At 45.8% G+C, this 21,331-nt stretch overlaps 1 long non-coding RNA gene across 1 annotated transcript; it reads left to right on the top strand.

Moving 5' to 3' along the window:
* Window positions 1-11,212: 11,212 nt before the first annotated feature.
* Window positions 11,213-12,409, top strand: LOC125940645 (uncharacterized). The gene is made up of 2 exons (XR_007463842.1): window positions 11,213-11,874; window positions 12,265-12,409. It is a non-coding gene; the product is annotated as an uncharacterized LOC125940645 (long non-coding RNA).
* The last annotated feature ends 8,922 nt before the right edge of the window (window positions 12,410-21,331 follow it).

Raw genomic sequence — 21,331 nt, 5'->3', positions numbered from 1 at the left:
ATCGATCGTCACTCCTTCTTGTGATATCAAGAGTCCAAGGAGTGGTATCCATTTTTCTGCAAACATACACTTGCTGTACACAACACGCAGTCCTAGGTCATGAAGAACCTTCAGTACCTGTCAGGATGGGTCCATCCCATCCTCGTTGCCATGTCGGCCGTCTGTGATGACGATGGCACGCTTCAGTTGGAACAAATAGTTATTTATTGAAATAAAAAACTAGAACTTAGCGATGGCCATGTGCTTCGGCTCGGCGCGTTCCTCCCGAATCTCCCTCGCGCCCCCTCGTGTCCACTCTGACAAGCCAGAATTAAATGGGCTCCTTGATGCCAGGGCGCTAGTCGTCCGTAGTAGATGCGGTCCCTAACACGGTTCTCTAAGTCTATTCGATTCGCCTCCACTGCTGTGAGCGAGTTCACGGCGGGGCATGAGACGTTAAGAAATTGTGCTGCTCAAGTTCACTGGTGCGTGCACAAAATGACACGCGAAATGAATGCCGAGGTGCAGATGCGGTGCAGGTCTTATGTTTGTTTTAAGAAAGACGGTACAAAGCACAGTTGTGGGTCCTGAACTGCAGCTATCGTAGAGTTTCTCACTATAACACCTACAGGGTAATCTGGAGTCACCGTCTATGCGAGTTTCTTAAAGGGCGCCGTGCCCTCATAGGAATGATGGGATATGTGTCTGCAAGGCTTGTGTTGGCTGGTGTTGAACGAGGCTTCGTCTAATTCGTGGGTATGGCTCCACAAATACTGCGTTCTTAAAATAAAATCTACATAAACGGCTTTCATTCGCCCATATTACATCTTTCAATAAAGTTTCATCATCATCATCAGCCTATATTTATGTCCACTGCAGGACGAAGGCCTCTCCCTGCGATCTCCAATTACCCCTGTCTTGCGCTAGCGTATTCCAACTTGCACCTGCGAATTTCCTAACCTCATCATCCCACCTGACTTTCTGCCGTCCTCGACTGCGCTTCCCTTCTCTTGGTATCCATTCTGTAACCCTAATGGACCACCGGTTATCCATCCTACGCATTACATGGCCTGCCCAGCTCCATTTCTTCCGCTTAATGTCAACTAGAATATCGTCTACCCCCGTTTGTTCTCTGATCCACACCGCTCTCTTCCTGTCTCTTAACGTTACTCCTAAGATTTTTCGTTCCATTGCTCTTTGTGCGGTCCTTAACTTGTTCTCGAGCTTCTTTGTTAACCTCCAAGTTTCTGCCCCGTATGTTAGCACCGGTAGAATGCAATGATTGTACACTTTTCTTTTCAACGACAGTGGTAAGCTCCCAGTCAGGATTTGGCAATGCCTGCCGTATGCACTCCAACCTAATTTTATTCTTCTGTAAATTTCTTTCTCATGATCAGGGTCCCCTGTGAGTAATTGACCTAGATATTCTTGTTCCCTTGCCAGGCTATTGAACATTATCTTTGTCTTCTGCATATTCATCTTCAACCCAATTCTTGCACTTTCTCGATGAAGGTCCTCAATCATTTGTTGTAATTCCTCTCCATTGTTGCTCAACAGGACAATGTCATCTGCAAACCGAAGGTTGCTGAGATATTCGCCATCGATCCTCACTCCTAATCCTTCCCAGTCTAAGAGCTTGAATACTTCTTCTAAGCATGCAGTGAATAGCATTGGAGAGATTGTGTCTCCTTGCCTGACCCCTTTCTTGAAAGGTATCTTTCTACTTTTCTTGTGGAGAACCAAGGTAGCTGTGGAATCCTTGTAGATATTTGCCAAGATATTCACGTATGCCTCCTCCACTCCTTGATTACGCAATGCCTCTATGACTGCTGATATTTCTGCTGAATCGAATGCCTTTTCATAATCTATGAAAGCCATATAGAGAGGTTGATTGTACTCCGCAGATTTCTCGATTACCTGATTGATGGCATGGATATGGTCCATCGTAGAATATCCCTTCCTGAAGCCAGCCTGTTCTCTTGGTTGACTGAAGTCAAGTGTTGTCCTGATTCTATTGGAAATTATCTTGATGAATATTTTATACAATACTGAAAGCAAGCTAATGGGTCTGTAATTCTTCAATTCTTTAACGTCTCCCTTCTTATGGATAAGTATAATGTTGGTGTTCTTCCAGCTCTCTGGTACACTTGAAGTTGTGAGGCATTGCGTATAAAGGGCCGTAAGCTTTTCAAGCATGATATCTCCTCCATCTTTGATTAAATCTACTGTTATTCCATCTTCTCCAGGCGCTTTTCCCCTGGTCATGTCTTTCAAGGCCCTTCTAACTTCATCGCTTCATAACTTCATAAAGTTTACTCACCTACAATGCAGAATCAAACAAAGAAAAGGAAGAACAGACGACAAGTTCCAAAGCGAGCGATAATCTTGTCGTCTGCCCTCCAACTTTAGCGGCTAGCTGATACTTTTTACGTTTCATATAATTGTGCATGCAATAGTAAGTCCTCAAAATTAAACAAAACATGTTTTTGTGTAATAATAAATTACGTGCTGTTTTAACAGGACATGAATCATTGTGACAGACGAAATGGTGCTAGCCAGGCGCGTCTTCAAGGCTTTCTTGGCTCTCCGAGAACGATGCCAATCCGAAGTCACAATATACCGGCATTCCCATGGATATCACAGCGCAGCATCGCCACTTTTCACTCTAGATAAAATAGTGAGAAACTCTATGGCAGCTATAGTTCACTTTTGAAGTGTGTGGGGGTACGTTCTGCGCGAGGCTAGGGCTGAAGGCAAGCTCCGGATCTATCCGCACACAGTCGTTCCGTCGTACTCCCCAACCCGTAGCGCGTGCGATCGCAGCTACGTAGGGTTCGGGCGAATAAGGCAACGAGCGAGTCAACTCAACAACGTTTACTGATACGAGCAATAAGGCACACTTGCAGACGGAAGTCCAATCTGTAATAAGGAATAAATTGGCTTGCCTCGTTGCGTGTGTTAGTCACGCAAGCGAGGTCACTCACGGCTTACAGCAGGTAATATCCGTTCCGGCAGGTTCGAGGTAGGGGCGCCGGTGGCGCTCTTTTATGCCTTTTTTACCTTTCGCGAGGAGAATTGCCTTCTCCCCCGTCGGATACCTTCCCTTTTCCCGCGGGGTACGCGCGTCGCGAGAGGCGAGCGAGATCCGGCAGAGGGCAAAGTGCCTCTCTCTCGTGTCTACGCCGACTTCCGATGCGTCCGCAACGTGCGCACGCGACGACGAGAGTACGCAGGAGAAGATGGGTGCGTGTGCTCCCCACATCCTCCTCCTCTTAAAGGGTCCATGAAACGGTTCGGACAAATTTTGTAGACGTGTAGGATACAGCTACAGTAAAACATTCGCGTCACAATTTAAGGGAAGCGTCTCATATTAAGAGAGCTACGGACGATTACAAGTTGCCCTCCTCCCTAGCCATGCGTTTGCTCAACGGTTCGCTGAGTGAATGGGGCTAAGCTCCGCCTTCGCTGGCTCTACGTCATGTTGTGACGTACTTGTCGTCTACTTCCGGTTGTCTTGGAGCGTGCGCGAAGGCTCTCCAACCTCTCCGCTAGCCGCCCGGCCGTCGATCCCCTGCGAGAGCGATCAAGCAGCGTGCGTTGCCAGTGTTGCATTTCCTCCTCAACTCGTGCGCCGAGTGATCGGGGTTAAGACGATTCCACACTATCCCCTTTCTCTCCCACTTTCCCCTCCCTGTTGGCGCTGAGCCGTGCTCCCTCAAGGGCTGCAGAAGATAGCGTCAACCTTTCCTTTTCCATACGAACCACTTACTACTTAAGCTCCGCCTTCGCTGGCTCTACGTCATGTTCTGACGTACGTTGTCGTGTACTTCTGGTTGTCTTGGAGCCAGCGCGCGAAGGCTCTCCAACCTCCGCCAGCCGCCCGGCTAGGGTGGCTAGAATGGGGAGGTGTGAAGCACGACCTGGTTACGGTGGCTAGAAGGGCCCCTTCTAGCCACCTTACCTGGTGTGAAGACCGGCCTCCAGAGGCTGGCCCAAAAGCGCGTTCCTGCCGCGTGACGGCGCTACCGGCGGGGGCGCCGTGGTTGGCGTACTAATTAGGCGAGGTCTGAAGTGGCGAAGGGTAAACGAGACATGTAAAGAGCATTTATGGATTAGTGGTACATGGCAAGGTAAAAAGACGTGGCTGGGAGTAGCTTACCTATGGACAGGTAGTGATAGCAGGGAAAAAAATAAGGAATTGGTCGATTGCATTAGAAGCGATATTAATGAGTTCAGTAACTCGGGCCAGGTGATATTAGTGGGAGATATGAACGCGCACATGGACGATTTAGACGGATATACTGATTACAACGGCTCTCTAGTGCTGGATTTGTGTGATGAACAGAACCTTATAGTAGTTAACAGGGAGAATAAGTGTCATGGACAGGTAACGTGGCAATGCGGAAACAGGCAGTCATGTATCGACTACGCCTTAGTCTCATAAATGGTCTACGAACAACTGGAACAAATGATAATAGACGAAAATGGAAAAAATAGCCTGGGAAGCGATCATAGACGTTTAGCATTAAAGTTTGGGAGAGGTACCAGCGCAGAACATGAACCAATAGCCTCAGAGTTTTTAAAAATGAATGACGAGCAAATAACAGAGATCGCAAACAACATAGAGAAGAAAATTGAGGCTTTTCCTACAGCAGTCTGGGAATATAAGGAACTGGTGGAGGTTATGCAGCATGAAATAAGGCGGACACGGCAATACAATTGTTGGATTGGAAAGAGGAAACCACGTAAGTGGTGGAACAAGGAAGTTAAACAAGCTATAGAAGAGCGTAAAGAGGCATCTAGGGTTCATCGAGAAGCCAAAAAGTTGGGATTACAAGAAGAAGGGGTGCTCCTTAGATGGAATAGATACAGAGAAAAGAAAAGGTTTGCGAGTGAGCTCGTGCAAGAGAAAATTAAATGCGCAAGTGAACGTTGGGTGCATAACATTCACAAAAGAGACAAAGGCGCCCCAAAAAGATTCTGGAACCATATAAAAGCACTCGGAGCTCCAACTAGAAACTCGCAAACAGCTATAAGGGATGAAGACGGTAACATCTATGAAGGCGATGATGCGCTGCGGTACATCACAGACGTTATCAGGCATAACTTCGGTACCAGAAAAAGTGTAGTTCAGACAACAGATCCAGCAACAACAGAGAGGCTTGAGAGATCAAAATTCAGCATAGAAAGCTTCTATTGGAAAAAGGCAGCAGAAAATGTCCCTAACAACACGGCAGCAGGACCCGATGAAATCCCAATACAGCTAATCAAAAACCTCGGTCCAAAAAGCAAGGCACTGCTGACTAATGCCATAGAGCAAGTGATTAGAACAAAGAATATTCCCGTTGGATGGCGTGAAAGCAAGATGAATCTCATCTACAAAGGCAAAGGAGATAAGGATAAGACGAGCTCGTACAGGCCAGTTACAGTAACGTCGGTGATATATAGAATGGCAATGCAAGCCATAAAATTAGAACTGTCGAAGTGGGTGGAGGAAAACGGTGTATTGGGGGAACTACAGAATGGGTTCAGGCCAGGCAGACGCTTAGAAGACAATATGTTTGTACTAACTCAGTGCATAGAGATTTCAGTAGCTCAGAAAAGACCTTTATGGGTAGCATTTCTAGATATTAAAGGAGCTTATGACAACGTAGACAGGGAATTGTTGTAGGATATTCTTCAATACGAAGGCATAGATGACGATTTCGTGGAGCTGCTGAGGGAGATATATCGAGACAACCAAGTACAAGTGGCATGGGAAGGCCGAAAAGGAAATGAAATGGTGGGAATTCACCAAGGATTGAAGCAAGGATGCCCTCTGTCACCATTGTTGTTCACGCTTTACGTCAAGGGCATAGAAAGACGACTGGAAAACAGCGAATTAGGTTTTGATTTATCCTACATGCGTAATGGACAAATGGTGCAACAGAAGGTCCCTGGACTGATGTACGCAGACGACATTGTGCTACTAGCGGACAATAAAAAAGATTTACAGATACTTGCGAATATCTGTGGGAACGCAGCGACAAATCTAGGCCTTAAGTTTAGCACAGAGAAATCAGGGATTATGATCTTTAATGAACACACGAGTAACTTCGTGGTGTCAATTCAACAGCAAGTAATACCCATAGTGAAGCAATATAAGTACCTCGGCGTACACATAAACGAAGGAAAGAATTACTCAAGCAACCACCAAGATAATCTGAAAATAAAGGGGAAGCGGAATGCAGCATTAATGAAACACAGAGCACTGTGGGACCACAATAAGTATGAGGTGGTGCGTGGAATCTGGAAAGGAGTAATGGTGCCATCGCTAACATTCGCAATGCCATTATATGCTTAAAATCGGATATATTGGCGGGTTTAGAAGTTAACCAAAGATCAGTAGGCCGGTTGGCTTTGGGAGCCCACGGTAATACGACAAATGAGGCAGTGCATGGAGACATGGGTTGGGCCTCTTTTGAAGTCAGAGAAGCACAAAGCAAAATTAGTTTTGAAGAAAGGCTCAGGAACATGGATGAAAATAAATGGGCGGCTAAAGTGCCCAAGTATCTCTACATGAAAAGCGTGGACACAGAATGGAGGAAGAGGTCAAGGAAGTTGGCAACCAAGTAAAGGATAATCGAAACTGTAAATAGACAACCAGGGGTCATCAGAAAGAAAGTGAGAGAAATAGAGACCGTGAATTGGATGCAAAGAATGGAAACGAAAAGGACAATGGAGATTTACAAGAATGAGAAGAGAGAAATTGGAAGGGAAAATCTGTACAATAACACAAAGGGCAGTGCCTTGCTATTTGAGGCTCGAGCCGGTTGCCTAAGGACGAAAACATATCGGAACAAATATTCGGAACTAGATGAGACGTGTATGCTGCAGTAAAGATCCAGAGACCACTCAGCACATCCTAATGGAATGCGACGGGATCCACCCAGCGAGAACCGTAGGTAACGTGCAACTCCCAGAAGCGCTTGGGTTTAAAGTGGAAGGAAACATAAACAGATCAGCCGTAGAGATCAGCAAGAGACGATTAGAGTACTGGTGGAAAAAAAGCAGGGAAAAGATGAATACGACCTGATCTCTTAAAATCATAGGCAGCGGTACAAGCTAAATTTTTGAAAAAGGTATACAAAAATGCGAGATAAAGAACATGTGTAGTATACCTGATTAAATCAAGCAGGCTAGGTGACTATTTGTCGCCACCCCGTTTCAAAGGGGATGCCAATAAATCATCATCATCATCATCGTGGTTTCTCGCGGCGTCTGCATACCTCCGGGCGAGCAAATGATTTGGTCGCGCTTAGTTTTCCCGCTTGAATGCTTTTCATGGTGACTACCATTATTTTTTTAGCATTGTAAATACTGAGAGAGTTTAATTAAGTGTTTCAGTGCGCTCATTCCAAGTAGAAACAGCGAGCACCGACCACACAGCCGATACAGTGAAGGTTTTTGCGGCCACTTCTTCCCGAGGTTAATGCGCTATGCCCTGCCGAAATTAGTTCATAGGAATACATTTTTAAAACCTTATAATAAATTACACCCTTTACGTGGAGCGCTTAGATGCGTCAATTAATGATCAGAAGCACCTACCCTAACGACTCAGTACGTTTGTACAAAATCGTCAAAATCGTTTCAGGGTCCCTGTACATCGCTACCGATTGCAGCACGCCAAGCGGCTGAGTTTGGGGCCCAGATGACGCGATTTGCCCAGAATACGTCACTGGGCCAGCTATCCGATTGGCTGCCCAGGGCGCGTCATCGATACGCATTTTGCGATGCATTGTGAAGAACATGCGTGCTCACCTTGTCTTGGAAGCACCGCCATTTTGTCTAGGCATAGAAACCAAACCGCGGGAGAAATTGTGGAAGCTCACTGGATTGAAAAACTAAAAGAAAAATGCATCAGTCATCCTTCTGTTTCATTGTTAGATAAAGAGAATTCGCTCCTGTTATGATATCTTTTTACGCATTTTCGCCTTTTGTGCTTGTTTTATGAACATTGCTGCCTTTTATGCTGACCGCGTAGCGGCATTTCATGACAAGCGTTATTTTATGCGCTCTTGACGTGTTCTATTGACAGGATCGCGCAGGTCTGTGGGTATTTAAGCCGGTGGTTCTTCAATAATAAAAATCAGTTGTTAGAAAGCGCTCGTCGTTGTGTCTCCTTTTCTTCGTCCCTGTTTGTTTGCGCACAAAATTTTAAGAAAATGAATCTGTTCCAACTAGGCCGACTCGCAGTTATGCTTCAAACCAAAGGATGTCATTGTATTCCTTACCTAAATCAATGTAATTAATGCTTTCAGCGCGGTGTAAGCGCCTTCGCGACTTGCTGATTCGTCAAAGACGAATTGGTAAAATGATGACTGGTATATAAGATAAGATAATTCGTCACGCGGCTGAAATATGGCATTACGTCCATTCATTATTGCACGCATGTTCTCAACCGGCCTCCTAGATGCAGCTCATTACGCTGCACCATGGAGGAATGAGAAGCTTTCTTTCTCCATTTACCTTATCCATACGCTGCGCTCACGACCGGTCGGGGCTGCTCTTCGGCTAGAGTGTACTATTTTTTGAGCGGGACTATTTCTTTAGTCGCGGATGCAATTGGATTCTGCGCTTCGGTCATCTGGGCGGGGCCTCTCCTGTCTTCTAAAGTTGTACCCGACTATAGAATACTATTGAGTGGGGCGAGCGGCTGGGGCGGTGCATGCTTTGCAGTGAGGCGCCCGACGTGGAAAAATACTGTGGCGGCGTTGCGATAGAAGCTATGTGGATTGGGCCGCGTAAAGGTCGCGCCGTTGGAAACTGCTGGTGACATTGCTCGGCAGGGTCATTCGTACTACTTCGCACGCTGGTATTTGCGTTCAGACCGCTCAAATGGTGTTCATAATTGCATATATGACATGTATTTATGCCTTAAGAATAAATTCCTTTCATTCTCTTATTTATTTTACTTTTTTAATGCAGCTCGGTGATTGGGCGTGCATTGCGGCCGCAGTGTCGGCTTTCATTATACTATGTTATTGTACCGTTCCCTTTGGAGAACAAATATTGTTCTCGTTCTTCAAGCAGCATGTATCTCTCGTATGTATAGTTGCGCATAGCCTTGGCAGGCGGGACGTGTGCTCTGGCAAAATGACTCAAATCGTATTGAGCCTCGAGCTCTGGACCACTACTATAGTGTGCTAGAATGTTTTACAGTGGGTCGAGCAGAGGCGCATCCTATTGCGCGTCGCGTACCCGCTTTGGAAGAAAGCAGGCGTGGGACTCCTGTGCCAATTGCGCATTTTTGATACAGACGCATAATCCTGCGCCAAACACAAAAAAAATCGACCGAAATTGCGCCTCGCTGCGCCAGAACGGCTTCGTCAGTGGCCGCGAACAGCGAGCGGATTCGTTCTCCGAAGAAGAATGCAGCTATTCGCATTACGCACACCGCGTGACGGCATCTCCCGCAGAGTTTCTCGTAATTTTCGCGCTTGTAACAATGGACATTTCGGAGCTTTCGGCCGGCGCGCGCGCGGCCACTATCGGCTGTTGTCGCTGCTGTCGGAACGGCTAGGGCGGCTGTATTGATAGAGTGTACGGTTGTGTGGTCTGAGTGGCGCAGCTAGCGCTCCCTAGTTGAGGTGCAAAACAACAAAAAAGCAGGCTGCGAGCCAACTAGATTTTTCGGAGGCACGCGCTGTGCAGCGGGTGAAGCTGGCGGGCGTCTCTGTTCCCCAAGGCCGGTATAACAGAACTATTCCAACCTGTTTTTACGCCCATATGGGCGAGGCGTCCTATCACGAAGGGCTAATGGCGGATTTAGAATGAAAATTTGCAGTATCTCGCCCGTAAGGTGAAGCATCGATTGCTATAGCAAATTAGTGGACAGCTATACAAAGTAAGGATAATAGTTTTAGTGGTCGTATAAACTTGTAAGCATTGGTAAACTAAATTAGCAAGCACGGTGTCACGCGCGCACAAGCAAACATGAACACATCTCTCTCGATTACCGCTCTCTCTGAAAACGCCGAGTGAGCAAGCGCGGCGGCGAGCGAATTCACCTTTGAGCTTGCTGCCTTGCTTCAACTTGAACTGAGCGGCGAAAAACAGCGCACGCGAAGCTATCAGCACGCGCAATAGGTCCATATAGACGAGAAAACGATCGCCTGAAGGCGCTGCTGCGCTAAAGCCCCTATATATAAAAAGTAGCGTCATTCTTAGATCTTGCCGCCACCGCGCTCACCCCGGCGTTTCCTCCTTGCCGCCGCCTGTCGCCCCAGCCTCCTCCGCTCCCCCATTAGCCAATCCGTGTCACGTGAAAGTACGCGTTGCGCTTTTGTATATTTTTTTCTTTCCAGCGCTCCGACTGCCATTCTCGGGCCTGTGCGACGAAAGTGCTGTACGCACAAACGGATCAAACGTGTTAGGGACAAGAACTTCGTTGTGATGGCATGCTGCTGCGCCTTAAGTTGCCGCAACCGACAAGGCGAGGGCAAAAGGCTTTTTTTGTTTACCATCCGCCGTGCGCAAACGCTTGCTGCACACTTGATATTTGCGCTGTCTCGCATCGTCGCGTTGCTACTTTCAAAACGGCATTATTAAAACCAGTTACTGACTGACGAAGCAAAATCGCGCCTCAAAAACGTATCCGCAGGGCGACCCTAGCAAAAATTCTAATAGAAGTTTGTATTAGTCTAATACAGTTTTGTATTAGTTGTATTAGTTTTGTATTAGACTAATAGAAATTTATTAGAAGTTTGTATTGGTCTAATACAGTTTTGTATTAGTTGTATCAGTTTTGTATTAGACCAATAGAAATTTATATTAGTCGTACTGATTTACCTATAAGACCAATAGGCCCTGTATTAGTCTTATGCAAACAGTGTTGCGTGTCTACTAGTATCTCTGTTAGACTAATAGGTCCTATTGGTCTTATGGAGATTGTTGCTGGTCTGATACAACATGTATTGCTGGATTCCACAGCTCGCGTTTGCTGGTGAAAGTTGATGAAAAAAATAGACTAGCGGACCCCTTGCTTGCATGGAGAGGTGTTTCTATTTAATCACTGAATAATTAAAAATCAGGCCTGCTGTACAAATGTGCAGCAGACTGCGTTCGCACGTTTGCATTAGTTTCAGCGCACTAAGCAAGTGAAACTGGCCATCTCTCGGCGACATACACAAAAGCGACGTGTGCCAACATGGTCTTGCCAATTTTGCTTCACTGAACCTCGTCGCGATGAGTCGTTGAGGAAACATCTAGTGTTTACAGCACAGCGAATACTTTCCCATGAAAAAAAAAACGAAAAAAAAAAAACGAATTACCGGCTGTAATCTGCAAGGCAGAATCGCGCTGCCCGGTCAGCTTACGAACGACGGTGCAATAGTACAGAACACCCATGGCAATAGCAGCAACCATATTTGTTTGCGGCTGAAGTTTCGTTAGTGTCGTATTTTCTGTTGAAGTGCGCAAAAAGTAAATGTAAAAACTTTTAACCTAAATTACTGACTTGATACCGCATATAAAAGGCCGTAATATTTATTGACATCAAAGAGCAGTATCGCAGAGAAGGGAACACGGCGGTTGGGAAGGATATAAAACTGCGACCGTAGTCAGCCGTAGTTGCGCACAGCACGTGTGCCATGGCGGCTGCCATGTCAAGGCGAGGCGTCACGCGAGGTGTGCGTGTTAGTGAATGAACGATGTGTTTTTAAGGAACCCGTGGTGTTAGCGCCTGCGCAATCTCATTCGTGCAGTAATATATTTGGATAGTTTTATCTATGGATGCTGTTAATACTTCAAAACAACGCAAGGCAACTGTTTTACCCCTGTCCTTCGCGGCTTTGTGGATCTATCAGCGTGCATCGATGTGCAGCGTTTTCCCCGGCGCCGATTTGCCATCTCGAGGTAATTATACTTCTTATTTATGCCTCTGTAGTACAGTATGAAGCGTTTTCTTCTTTTTTTTTAAATCCTGACGGTGGACGTAAGTACAGTGCTGTCGGGCCGATAGCTGTGTGCGTTGCAGCAATAACATGCCTGTTTCCGACAACGCTGTGCAAGATTTCTGTCTAGAGTTCCTTATATCTGTCTACAGTTTCGATGGAACGCACATCTTATGTTGATTTTGTGTGCTTTGTAATTGTCCTGTCACGTCAGGTAACGTCATTGTTTGTTATAAATATTTTGAGCTAGCATATATCAACTGTCCTAAAATATTGCCAGCTTAAACGTTTCGTGGTAGAACTAGCACCCCTGCTTTCAACTGTTTCTGTATGTGTGTATTTTTGTACCCAGGTTTTTTTAACCACTTCATCAAAAGGACGTCCTCTGGTCGAAGTCAACGAAAAGCTCTCAATCAAGATTGCTGACCTGACGAAGATCTCGAAAGAGGAATCTGTAAAAAGATATGCTGTGCTAATAAATGCTTCTAGAAATTTTACCTGTTTTTCGTTATCTGGTGCATTGCAACATTTTCTTTCACAGCAATAGACTTATTAGACTAACACTAATAGGCCTATTAGACTAATACACTAATAGACCTACTAGACTAATACACTAATAGACCTACTAGACTAATAGGCCTATTAGACTAATACACCAATATCTATTAGACTAATACACTAATAGACCTAATAGACTGTATTAGTGTCAATAACCTAATAGGCTATTAGTTTTTATATTAGAATTTTTGCTAGGGGAGATCGAAGTTTTCCTCGGTATCCTCTGGTAGCGCGTTAGCTGTCGTCTGCCACGGCAGGCCCGACGCAGGCGGCGCCACTGTCGATATCGCGCCTCGATCGCGCTGGTCGCGCCGAGCGCGATAGTGGAACGGAGGAGGAGGGAAGTGGATGGCGCTACTTTTTGTATATAGGGGTTTTACTGCTGCGCTAAAGCCCCTATATAAAAAAGTAGCGTCACGCTTTGAAGAATGCCGCCGCCTCCTCGCACACCCTGTCCGAGGCCGACGCCGCGTCGGTATTGGCCTAATGGCATCACGTGGACCGTCGAGCCCCCGGGCGCTGGCTGCGTTTGTTTACGATCACGCTCCATCGCCATTTTCGCCCGAGAAGCGTCTACCGACTGGCGAGGAGCACGACGATAGCGACGAACACAGTCGGCGATCGTCGAATCTGATCAGCGGCGAAAGATAAACAAGTGCACGTGTTTCAAGCGGTGTAGGCGGCGCAACGGTTGAAAAAGGACCGCGAAAGAGAGGAGAAACGAGGAGGAGGGAAGGCGGAGGAGGAGAGTGTCGCTACTTTTTATATATAGGCACTTTATGCTGCGCTAGGGTTCCTCGATGCGTGCGCCCTCCTCCGCCGCCGTGGAGGGTGGAGTCATTCTGTGAAGGGGTGAATGCCGCCTTTCGACCGGCGGCCGCCATTGCGCTCCCCACGCATCGTCGCGGCTGGTTGAGTGAGACACGTGTGCGGCGTCTTCTAGGGCAAAATGCCCAGGTGTTGCGTACCACAGTGCACAAACCATTCGCGAAATGGCTGGAAGATGTTCCGAAAGATACGAAGAGGCGACTCCTGTGGCTGGTAAAGATCAGGCGCGACAAGTGGCAACCCACGGACCGTTCCTGTTTGTGCAGCGTATACGTTATTGCCTTTCTGTGTTTGGGGAGTTGAAGCTGTGTGACACTGGCACTTTTGATCGCGATCGAGCCTTATCCGGATCGAATTTCTCGATCGTCATCAGCTCCCTTGCCCAAGCTGCAGAAGGAACCCGATCATTGTTGAGAAATCAGATCCCGATCGGGCTTAATCGTAATCACCAGTGCACCGTGTGTTCATTTGCACGCTATTTTCTGTAGCGTTTGTCCGTCTTGTAGTCTTGATATCTGGCATGTAAACGTGCCTGTTTAACTCGTTCGTTTCTGGATAGCACAAAATGCGCTGTTCTTAAACGCTTGTTGTGCATGAGCTGCAAGTGCGTAAAGATCTGCGCCTACGTTGTGCGCTTTTAAATGCGAAGCATTTCTTAGCGCACTTCGGCGACATTGAGCATATCTATTTATCTATCTATCTATCTATCTATCTATCTATCTATCTATCTATCTATCTATCTATCTATCTATCTATCTAGCCGCCTACGACTTTGGGCTCTCCTGGCCGTTTCGTTAACGGGATGTATACGAAAATTGGTATGCCACAACATGACTGCATGACGAACATAAATGACAGGCCATAATATGAAAATCAAAGCATGAATGTCATGAGCGGCATGATTTACGTGCGACGGTCTTGGTGCTCTCCTAGCCCTTTCTTTAATGGGATGTATGCTAAAACTGGTATGGCACAACATGACTGCATGACGAACATAAATGACAGGTCATAACATGAAAATCATGACATGCATGTCATGAGCGGTATGATTTACGTGTCACGGTCTTGGTGCTTCCCTGGCCGTTTCGTTAATAGGATGAATACGAAAATTGGTATGCCACAAGATGACTGCATGACGAACATAAATGACAGGTTATAACATGAAAATCAAAGCATGAATGTCATGAGCGGCATGATTTGCGTGCCACGGTCTTGGTACTCTTGCGGACGTTTCGCTAACTTGATATATACCAAAATTGGTATGACGAGACAATGTCTGCGACCATGGGTGACACGTTCTAATAACATGAAAATCGTGACATGCATGTCGCGCCAGCTCGAAGCCACGAGAATCAGTGGGAGTGGAAGCAAGACAAGCGCTGCAGTTAATTTGCAGTGAGTTGTAGCGCTTGTTCTTGAAAAAATTCTCAACCAAATAAACAATCTACGACATGAGAAATCGCTATGTATTGAATGCATTTTGTTTCCTCTACGTTGAGAAGCCGTGTGGCCGCTTTATTTTAAAGATATCGATGACCGGCTGCTTTATAACAGTTACCGGTTTAAGCTATATTGCTGCGGAAAACATGCTCAACAAGGTTTCATAGTCAATGCCTGCATGAGAGCCATGATTTAATGCCACAAAAGCCATATCTAGAGCACCACATCATCTGACATGTATTCAACAATTTTTACCCATCAGCACATTTACAGGACGGTAAACGAAATAAAAACATTCAGAATACCCTGCGTTGCAGCATGCAGTCAATAAATGGGGTAGCTGATGACTGATTCGAAAACACGAATGTTTTTTTACAATTTTGTTGAAGGCACAAAACACACACAACGAAATGCGATGGGAATCGCGCGCGCGCGCGCGCGCGCGTGTGTGTGTGTGTGTGTGTGTGTTTCGCACGTTTAACCAATATATAGCCCAACAAGACGCTATCTTAAGGTGTTTACGCAGCTGGCGTGTATGGTATATCCTTCCGCTGCCAGCGAGACCGGCTCTAAGTTCCGCTCTAAAAATAAAGATTACAGAACGTAAATCGCAGACCTTCACGCTGCCGATGCGAAAACTTTGTGTTCTCGTCATATCGTTAAAGTACCACACGTTTTACATAACGAAGTCTACGTGCAGCTGCGCAAAGTACCGCTTGCTGCCTATCCTGGCTATAGGCTGCCTGCGGAGAGGGCATCATAATGGCGGACGCCGTAGCAGACGACGCGGTTGTCTCCACCCTCTACGGCGGCGGAGGGGGGCGCACGCATCGAGGAACCCTATGCTGCGCCTCCTGACAGCGCCCCCAATGTGGAAATTTCAAGCAGCGCGGTCGCTCTGTGGTGCAGTCTCCGCTTTGTTTATATTGTTTCGCCCGCGCTTTCCTTCGATGCTCGTGCTCACGGCACTCCGTTTTCGACGGCGGCAGATCGCCTGTTTGCTGAACAGCGATGCAAAGACTGCAGTGCGGTTTCGAGACGGTTACCGACGCCGACAGCTTTTTTCGTGACGGCAACCTCAAGAAAGGGGAGCGTCTGCTTCCATACGTGTGTGGTGCTGAACAAATTGTGGGCGGTGATGTGACAGTGAAAGCCAAGTGCGTGTCGGAGGTGTCTAACAAGATTGTATACGACATCGAGTTAGACGTACACAGCGAGTTCAGTAATTTAGTCACTTTTATTTCTCTATGGTGCCGTCACAAAGCGGTCATGCATGCTTGCAGAGATGTGCAGAGACAGTGACGAATGCGGTTGGTTTCGTTGGCCGCTGGGTGCGCACACACGGCTGCTCTCAATTTGGCTCCCAGGGAGTGGCATCAGCACTGTCGGAGCAGAAAGAACACATGCATTAGGCACCAATAAGCCAACAAAATTAATTAACGATGTAAGTACTACATATGTGCATAATGCCTTATATCATGCTGTATAAATATTTAATGTATATGATGCCTTATTTAATGCAGATGTTAGAGTCAAGGCAACTCATTGCATTATTGAGCAAGGTATCTTTTCACTGGTCACGAGAAATCACTCGTACAAACTGCTCCGCGAAATGAACCCAGATCACGGTAACCAGCGATTACCTTGGGACCAGCAGCACGAGCGCAAGAATTAGCCATACATGCCTCATCCCAGCAAATCTAGTTTCTCGGCGGGCGAATGGCCCCGCCGCAGCTAAAGTAAGGTCACACCGATGGCCGACTACTACATTCTTGGCAGGAAGACTGAAGCAGGAAGAATGTGCAAGGTGGCAATTACTTTAAAGCATGCTTGGATATTGTGAACCTAGAAAGCATGGCCAAGCAAGCAATAAAGCGCGCGTCTCGGGCAGCTGCCTTGCGATCTACCGCTTACTGACGCATGCGATGACCGCAGCTTGCATTAAATACGGATTGCCAACACACAAAAGACAAGTAACGTGCGGCCCCTTTTGTTGCCTGCACAACTAGGAATTTAAGTTGCAGCGTTTGGAAAAAGGATATAATTATCTTGAGCTCCTCTTTGCCGATCGCTAGTGAACGAACAGTAGAATCAATTAAATTCCCGGGTTTTACGTGCCAAAAGCACGAATCATTATGAGGCACACTGTAATGGAGGGTCTCAGGAATAAATTTGACCACCGGGGGTTCTTTAACATGCACAAAAATCAAACTACATGGTAGCAAGTGTGTTCTTGCATTTTGCCTCCATCGAAATGCGGCCGCCGTGACCGGGAATCGAGCTCGCGTCGTCGAGCTTAGCGGCGCTACACGTATGCATTTACCGCTAAGCTAACACGGCGGATGTCACTGTACGATTCAACTACGCGACATGTTTGAACTGCTGTTTTTACCACTGTCTTTTTAAAGTAACTGATATCTCTGCAACATGAAGCTACGTAAGAACATTTTATTATTGATATCGTGTCATTTTACGTGCGCTTCTTGTTGATGGATATTGATCAGGGACAATGATCGAAGAAAACAATAGTAGAGTGAAATAAACCAGGTTTATTAATTGCGTGGCGCGAAGAATGGCGAATGTATTTCTAGGCAATTAAATCAAAGGGTACATAGACTTATATATTTAGGATATGTGTGTAAGGGAAAAAATAACAAATATTCTAAATGCACTAATTGAAAAAGTGAGAACTCACGACCGGAATACGCTCACTTGCTTGCAGTAACAAACACACTTATTAATGCATACTGCACATAAAACTCTCATTCGCAGAAATAATATTCATAGCAGGCAAAACCACCTTATATATATATATATATATATATATATATATATATATATATTTACGCAAGTGTTATTGATATACTGTACGACGCCGAATAGTCGTTTCTGTTCGAATGTAATGCATAACAGCACCATTGAAATCTCAAAGGTGAGTGACCAATGCAAGTGAGGACTGTTATTCCGAATGATTGTGCTGGCGGGGAGTCGTGGCTGTACCGCCGAGGCGCAGTTCCCGAGAGAATTAACGCAAGGTGTTAATAGTCCTGATTAACAAGTTCCTAGCTGTCATTGAATATAAACGCCCCGTTTTGGGGCAGCCTGTAAATCTGCTAACTTGATTCAGGCAAGGAAAACTTCTTTTTTGACAGTCTCACCATGTTTGCAACCCATTAAAACTGGGTGCCCCATGTGGTACCACACTTATCTTCAATGAACGCAACAGATCTGCACATATCTCTACGTGTATGTGAGGTATGCAGTTCTTTTAATTGTTTCATTATGGTCGTTATGATGATAGTGCACCGGATAAGTGAAAGCAGCCGTTTATAATACACAAGCTGCTGAGTTGAGCGGCCATACATTTGTGAACGGCATTACATTTATGAATGCAATATAGGATAAGCGTAACATGTGTTTTTCGAAAATCAGACTCGAGAATAATTTACAACTATTTTGTTTAGACCCCTTGAAAAAAGCCGAAGAACGCAGCCACATGCTTTTCTCTCTCTTTTCTAATTTAAATAAATTCTTGGGTCTACGTGGCAAAACCACGATATGATTATGAGGTTTAGTTTTCACCACCTGGGCTTCTTTAACGTGCACCTATATAGAAGTGCACGAGTGTTTTTTTTTTTTTTTCATTTAGTTTCCGTCGAATTCCGCTACCTGGGTTGAACCCGCGAGTTCCATGGAGTTTAGCAGCCCAACGCCGTATCCTCTATATAGCCACTAATTAGTCTATCGCGCCAACTTTCTTTCTTTCCTTCTTTTTTTCTTTTTTGGAAGTATTGACAGGGAAAAAAATATCCACGTACGGCTTATGCGGCCAAAGATGAGCATATAAAATGACTAACTAAAACTGTTTTCGGCGCTCGAGGTCCTACCGCAATAAATGACCCCGTACCAATTACTCCGCATTCTGTTACGCGAGGAAGGCGGAAACTTGAATGGAATGTTGCGATGCAGTTTACTCTTTTTCTTTTTAAATCTATAACAATGCTTCCCGTAAATCTGAGTACAAGGCGCCGGACGGGCGAGATATGCTGCATACTTGTTTGAAGCGGCAAGAAGGAAGGCTACATGTGTTTCTCCGTCTGCGTTTCGCAATACCTACTGATGGAAAACTATATGCGGGACAATAAACATGATAGATAAATGCTGCTTGAACAACGAGAAAAATATTTGTTCTCCAAAGGGAACCGTACGATACATAGTAGAATGAAAGCCGACACTGCGGCCGCAATGCACGCGCATCACCGAGCGGCATTAAAAAATAAAATAAAATAAAGAAGAGAAAGCAAGGAATTATTAAAGCATAAATACATGTCATATGCAATTATGAACACCATTTGAGCGGTCTGAACGCAAATATCAGCGCGCGAAGTAGTACAAATGATCCCGCCGAGCTGTATCGCCAGTAGCTTCCAACGGCGCGACCTCAATGCGGCCCAGTCCACTTCGATCGCAGCGCCGCCACAGTATTTTTCCACATCGGGCGCCTCATTACGCCGTGCTACAGTGTACTAGTACACTGTAACCGTGCTCACTGTGAAGCATGCGCCGCCCCAGTCGCTCGTCCCACTCGACCGTATTCTAGTACACTACTACACTCTACCTGAACTGATCGGACGGTCAGCCCTGTAGAGGTCGCTACTATTGTGTTAGAGATACAGCAGGGGCTTAGGCAGGGGTGCCCTCTGTCACCTCTGTTGTTCATGCTGTATTTACAAGGATTAGAGAAAAAATTAGAGAGGAGCGGACTTGGCTTCAACCTTTCCTATTTCAAGCAGGGAGAATGGATTAAACAGTCATTACCAGGACTGATGTATGCAGATGACATTGTACTTATGGCTGACAGCAAGGAAGACTTGCAGAGATTAATGGACATCTGTGGTAAAGAGGGAGATAGCTTAGGTTTGAAGTTTAGTAAAGAAAAATCGGCAGTCATGACTTTTAATGATAATCAGGGCAGCGAGCATAGGATACAGGAGGTTACGCTGGAGGTGGTGGATAAGTACAAATATCTTGGAGTGTGGATAAACAATGGGGCTGAGTACCTAACGGAACATGAAAAATATGTGACGGCTAAAGGTAGCAGAAATGCAGCTGTGATGAAAAATAGGGCACTGTGGAATTACAATAGGTACGAAGTGGTGAGAGGGATTTGGAAAGGGGTGATGGTCCCTAGTTTGACTTTCGGCAATGCGGTCCTGTGCATGAGATCAGAGGTTCGAGCAAGGTTGGAGGTTAAGCAGCGAGGGGTAGGTAGACTGGCTCTGGGAGCACACGGAAATACACCAAATCAGGGGGTACAGGGTGACATGGGATGGACGTCATTCGAGGGCAGGGAAGCCAGCAGCAAGATAGAATTTGAGGAGCGATTGAGAGAGATGGCAGAAAAGCGGTGGGCAAGGAGAGTTTTCAGTTATTTGTACATGAGGAATGTTGATACAAAATGGAGGAAGCTGACCAGAAAACTGTCAATCAAATATTTGGACTGCAGGAGGGGTGCAAACCAGGAAACAGCGGTTAAGAAAAAGGTTAAGGAAACAGAGAGGGGTCTGTGGAAAACAGGGATGCAGACGAAATCAGCACTGGGCACATACCGAACTTTCAAGCAAGAAATTGCCAAAGAAAATATCTACGATAATTCTAGGGGAAGCTCTTTGTTGTTTGAAGCCAGGACGGGAGTATTGCGGACTAAGATGTACCGAGTCAAGTACCAAGGTATAGACACGTTGTGCTGTGCGTGTGGAGAAGAAGAGGAAACGGCTGAACACCTCATACTTTTCTGTAAGGGGCTTAACCCTACAGTGCAAGGCAACGGGGCTGATTTTTTCAAAGCATTGGGGTTTAGGGACAGTGAATCAAAATAGACTTTAAGCGGGTAGAAATAACCAAACAGAGGTTATCTGATTGGTGGATAAAATTAAGGCAGGGGTGAAATTTCACCCACCACAAAGTACAAATTATGTTAATAGCCATGGCTAGGTGGCGTATGCCACCGCCCGATTTAAAGGGTTCAGCCTCATCCATCCATCCATCCATCCAGATGCAGCATTAATGAAACACAGAGCACAATAAGTATGAGGTGGTGCGTGGAATCTGTAAAGGAGTAATGGTGCCAGCGCTAACATTCGCAAATGCCATTATATGCTTAAAATCGGATATATTGGCGGGTTTGGAAGTTAACCAAAGATCAGTAGGCCGGTTGGCTTTGGGAGCACATGGTAATACGACAAATGAGGCAGTGCATGGAGACATGGGTTGGGCCTCTTTTGAAGTCAGAGAAGCACAAAGCAAAATTAGTTTTGAAGAAAGGCTCAGGAACATGGATGAAAATAAATGGGCGGCTAAAGTGCACAAGTATCTCTACATGAAAAGCGTGGACACAGAATGGAGGAAGAGGTCAAGGAAGTTGGCAACCAAGTACAGGATAATCGAAACTGTAAATAGACAACCAGGGGTCATCAGAAAGAAAGTGAGAGAAATAGAGACCGTGAATTGGATGCAAAGAATGGAAACGAAAAGGACAATGGAGATTTACAAGAATGAGAAGAAAGAAATTAGAAGGGAAAATCTGTACGATA

Source organism: Dermacentor silvarum, chromosome 10 (assembly GCF_013339745.2).
Source record: "Dermacentor silvarum isolate Dsil-2018 chromosome 10, BIME_Dsil_1.4, whole genome shotgun sequence".
Classification (NCBI taxonomy): domain Eukaryota; kingdom Metazoa; phylum Arthropoda; class Arachnida; order Ixodida; family Ixodidae; genus Dermacentor; species Dermacentor silvarum.
This window is presented reverse-complemented; position numbering and strand designations above follow the sequence as displayed.